Source organism: Cibotium barometz, chromosome 54 (genome assembly GCF_041138505.1).
Source record: "Cibotium barometz isolate CiBa-2024 chromosome 54, ASM4113850v1, whole genome shotgun sequence".
Classification (NCBI taxonomy): domain Eukaryota; kingdom Viridiplantae; phylum Streptophyta; class Polypodiopsida; order Cyatheales; family Cibotiaceae; genus Cibotium; species Cibotium barometz.
The window spans coordinates 7,279,015-7,284,752 of record NC_141099.1 but is presented as its reverse complement, the minus strand read 5'-3'; positions in this window follow the sequence as shown (position 1 = coordinate 7,284,752).

Below are 5,738 nucleotides of genomic sequence, written 5' to 3'. Positions count from 1 at the left end.
CAACCACCTATCCTATCTTGAAGAGGTTGTGTTGATTTCCTTTGCACCCACTGATATGGAAAACCTCGGGGGGGTCACTCACAAAAAAATGTGAATATCACGTGCATTCAACAGAAGCATAATTTTAATTTATGAAACTTACAGAAATATATTTACATAAGGGTATGATTTAAAATTTTTTCAAAAAAATTTACAGATTCATAAAGAAAAGGGGATATTATATAGACTAAAAAATTCACAAATAAGGGATTTAAAATATAGGCCTTGAACGCACGCGATAGGGATATTTTACATATAGTGACCCCCCTGAGTGGAAAACCAAGGGTGGCTTTTGGAATCTTATTGATACACTCTTTTACCCCTAGCAAACCATGGCATTTAGGAAGCCAAATTCCGTTGCACCCTCATAATAGCCTTGTGCTTTAAGAACATGCTTTGGGACCCAACGAGTAACAATCTGAGGTTTAGGTTTTGAAAAGATGTGCTTTTTAAGAGGCTTAGCAACTAGGCTAGATGGTACAAGTTTGTACGCATCTTTGGGTGGCCAAATTGATAATTCCTTCTTGCCTGGCCTTCTTTGAGTAGTGACTAGATAGTTGGAACATGCCAGCCCATGGCCCTCACTTGAGGACTCATCGATTATTCACATCATTTGTGTTGGAACTTCAAGAGCAGATTTTGAAAGTGAGTTGTGTAAGGTAGAAACACCACCCTTTTGATCAGCATTATTAGCAGATTCGAGTGTTAAATCCTCCACTGAGACTTCCTCTACATGCAGTGCTATTGTGGATGCATCCCCATAGTACAAAACATCTAGAAGGTCACGTGATTGTACCATTCGTATAGGAATAATGTCATATCCATCTGAGTCACAAAATTGAATTGGCTTAGATAAAGCACATGTCGATAATGTTGCAAGGACATGACTCCATTCTAGTGGATCAATTAAATGCTCAGGGAAGGGTTGTGGAATGTATGCCTCATCTGATACACTTCGATTACTCTTAAGTCTCTCAGTATTGAAATCCCTACATGAGGCTCCACACATCCACAGATCTTCTTGCCCATCTGACAATGTAACTCTTGAGCCCTCAGATGAATCAGAATCAAACTCATCTATTGGAGACCTTGTTACATCACGATATGAGTGATTCTTTAGGTTGACCCTTGTGATGACAGAATCATGTCGGAGGTACAAATAATTGTATCCCCAATCTTGAATCATTTGAAATTGTCGCATGAAAGGTCTACCCAATATCACTTCATAGTTTGGATGTTTTCCAAAATCCACTACTGCAAAGATGTGCTCATATTCAATCCCACATGTGGTGACCAATATGTTCTCAAGGAGCCCAAGGGGATGTTCTAAGCTTCCATCTGCTAGCTGCAAGCGCATCCTGGTACTCCTAATAGCTGGTTTGCCCCACTTTTCCCAAATGGACCTTGTCACAATGCCCACTCCTTCACCACTATCAAGTATTGCAGTTGAAGCTACTTTTCGCACTTCTAATGGGAGGGTAGCATTTCCCTGATCGTCCTCACAAAATTTTCCTACTTTGTTGATAGGAATTGGCATAACATGCTTTGTCTCAGGGTGTATAGTACAATGATGGTGACCTTTTTGTAGCAATACCTGCTCTGACAAACATGTGGTAATATCATTCCACAACTCAGGTCGAAGCTTTATCAAATCAAGCAAAGGTAAGGTACAAGCCACTGGTGCTGACAAAATAGCTTGCACAATACCCATATCCATCTCCTTTGTCAACCTTTTATGCATGGAGGGTATCCTCAAGGTTTGAGAACAGTTCTCATATTCTCCCGAATATGATGGTAAGGTTTTCATTGTATGCTTACTTCCAGGAGAAACAATTGTTTAAACTCCCTCCTGGATACTTGGGCATCTAAAGTTGTTTTCCGTGCCCCTAGTAAAATCCACCTCAGAGAATGGAGGTAAAATAATAGAGGACATATTCTCATTAACTTTCTCATGAACTGCTGCCCACATCTCATTTGCCATGTCCTCGTTAGCATCAATAACTTCATCATTGCATGGGAAGGCAAGGCTAGGTGGTGGCAGAATACCTTCTTTCAATGGGGTGGCAATTGTTGCAGACTTCTCGCTATAAGCTTGTGAGATGAGCTCACTTTTCATTTCCCGACGATGACACTTCTGGTATGGTTTCTAATGTTGGCTTCAGAGAGGTTGGGCCCCAAGGGATAGGTGGAGGTATGATGCATATTCCTCCTCCACATAGCCTGGGTTTACCAAGTCTCTACACATATTTGAATTGTCGTAGTCAACAACCCTCACAGGAGCAGTCCCAGGAACAGGAGGTTGAGCTCCAAGAACAGGTCGTGCTTGCTCTTGTGCCATCGGTGGCTTACGTTCAAAATTAGTATACTGTTGATGTATTTGTGGAGCCACTCCACCCCTTTGCTGCTCACGCTCCTATCTCATTCTTGCAATGCGAGTACATTCCTGTGTGGTGTGGGTAAAGTTCCAAGCACAGGCCTCGCACCACTTCTTTGTGGGTTGGTTTGTGACTAGAGGAGAAAAGGTATTACATTCTTCGGTTTTATGGTTACCGCCACATGCTCCACAAAGATGAGGACCTGTAGTAGGTAGTACACTCCTCATTCGCTGTTGGCTGTTGTTGTGGCTGCATGGGTGGGCGATAGGTTTGTCCCAATCTCCTTAGTACTAGGTTAGCTATCTGGTCTGGACTTACTAGCGCACTAGACCCTGAACTTTGGTCATCACCCCATTGATCTCTAGGTTTCACCTCAGGGCTAGTACCATCTTGGAATTTGAAGTTATCTATGAAATCCATAGCATCATGGCAACACTCATTGAAATTTGTATGCTTCTTTGCATAGAGATGTGTGTGTAGTGTTGAATTTTTGAGTCCTTTTAAGAAGAGAGAAATTAATCGACTCTGGGTGGGCTTCTCATCTTCTGGGCAACGATTAATGTACTGCTTCATCTTATTTACACAATCTCTAACACTCTCAGTCTCGCCTTGCTTGAAAGAGTAGATGTTTGCTATCGTGTCATGTTGAATCCCCATCAAGGAAAAAGCAGCAATGAATCTCTCTTCCAGAGCTCGTAAAGAAGATTTGTCTGAAGCCTCTAGTGCCTGAAACCAAGCAAGGGCCTTTCCCTCAAGAGTGAGCCCAAATCCTTCAATTTGAGTATGCTTGTCAGTCACTTGCTCAGCTCGAACTGCTTGCCTAAATGCTGCTACATGGTCATATGGATCTCCCGACCCTTCATACTTCTTTACCAATTTCTGAAGAGTTGATGGCCTTACTTGTCTTGAATACTCATCATAGGGCCTACGGCCTCTCACTCTCAGTGGGAATTGTTCCTCTCTTTGGTAAGATGGTCCACATGCATCCCAAATTGGTGTGGGTCCCCTATTACCTGCCTCACCAACCCCCTCCAAAGATCTTGTTACCCGCATTTTAGGAGGTGCATTTATGGGAGGCCGAGTTGGCTCCCCTACCCTCCGATTATCATAGTGAGAGAAATGTTGTTGTGGTGTGATCTGTGGTCACACTTTTGGTGTGGGATAATATCTTAGCGCTAGAGTTGCGCTACTAGCAGTGGTCCACTTTGATGTTGAGGGTCCCTCTTTAGTGAACTCTCGTAGGGGAGGAGCAACAGTTTCTCCAAGAAAGGCTGTCTCTCCTGGTTTAGCTGTATTTGTTGAGAACTCTTCCATGAATAATGGTTGTCCTTTCCACGTGAGCTCTTGAATCTCCTTCCAATCTAAGGTTCGGTATTCATTGGCCCATTTATCAACGATTCGGTTCATGTGTCCTGCAAGCTTCTCAACTACCACCACAAGTGCTAGAGGAAGATCTAGCTCTGGCAATCTAGTTATGGCATAATATCCCTCTAAAGAGTCCTTATAGACCTCTTGAAGTGGTCATCCTGTAAGACCTTTGTCACTGGAATTTGTCGTACAAACTCCCATTGGTTCTCAGTCCCCTGATCCATTTTGCTCTTGCCCTTCCTGTCCCTTTCCAAATTTAGATCTACAAGAAGTAAATCATCTATGGATGGCTTTGAGGACTGGGCATTGGATGGTCCAAGCATGTCCGGCTCAATGAGCCAATCATCTCTAGACTCCCTTGCTCTGGAAAGCTTTGATAAGTCCAAGAACTCGCTTTTAGAGAGCTCCCCTAATTTATCTACATTCTCTGGATAATAGGTGACTTCGTAGCGAACACCATCTCCACCCATGTACATGTTACCCTGGTCATTTACTAGAGGTGCTCTATCAAGTTCTGAGAAAAAGTATGCGATCTTAACAAGATACCGTTGTTGTGGATCCCTAAAGATCTCTACTCCTTGAGCATTCGTGTAGACATATTGAAGTCTCACATTGAGTGTTAACCCCATGGTGTCGGCTTCAAATGGATTAAAAGATCTTGTGGGTGTCCTACTTGGGGCTAAGGGATGACTATTTGACGGCCCTAGATTGTCCATGGACAATGAGCTAGTTGTTCTGGAAAGGGTATCAGATTGGGATTCGGAAAATGTGAGATCCCCCTGTTCCCACCGAGCAACGGATTCGGGTACTAGCAGCGGAAGTAGCACTTCTCGCACGGGACAGGGGTCCCACATTCGGGGCCTCGTCCACGGAGAGACTAATCCGTCGGTTTTTCCAAAACCGAACCCGGAAAAAACTTCCCTTACCCGGAAAGCACGGGCGATTCCACCAGGATAATTTTTTTTACTCTAACGTAGTCAAGATCATTACTGATCACGCTGATCCAACTGCACCTATAAAGATACTCGGTCGGATCAAGGAAGAAACTTGCACTTGGATCATTGGGATCAACGCTTTTTTCCCCGTCAAGAGGCACAGCCGTTGATTCCTATCCATAGAACAATTACTATCCGGGACTTACTTCATCTATCGTAATAACAGAAATTGAGTCTCGGTTTACGGATCCATCAGTCCAGCCTAACCCCATCCGATCCCATGGGTTAGCCAACCGCCTAACCACTGTAGTGATGGGATCCAATTTGGAATTTGGTTAGGTTTTGTCCCGGGTACCAAGGAAAAGAGTTCCAAGGCCCCCTAGCCGGAATTTCATGCAAACATAAAACTAGCCACACCACTTACACACCCAATATGAAAATTGCCTTTTTCCTAGCATCAGCTAACTTTAAAACAATCCTTTAATGAAACCATAGTACCACTGATCACAATCTCCCAATTTATCCAGTTGATTCATAATTTCCCATCATTCCTTCATTAGAGTATCTATGGCATCATTGGCAACTAGAACGCTCACCAGCTGTCCACACAGAGGCCGTTTCCATAGTTCCTAGCCCATAATACTCGGCAATATAATCACTTATCAAGATGGACTCTCGTTGAAGATCAGCAAGATCAACCAACAGATCCATATAAAAGAGCCATGGACTCATCCGTTGAGGACCAGCAAGGTCAGTCAACCAGATCCATGCCCGGTTTCACAAAACAACTCTTACTCCTTATTCCAATATCTTCCTCGACGCACACGTGGGTATCCTAGGCGACCCAGAGCCCGAGCACCGTATGGTCAGCACCCTCTAGGATCCTTCGCAGGTGACCTAGCGCTTCACTCATAGGCCGCTTCCTTGGTCCCTCATCCACCGTACCGGAAGCTCACCATTTTAATCGAACCGAGGCTGGTCAAGACCTCGGTCGACCTTGCTACGCGAGACGTCCTCCATT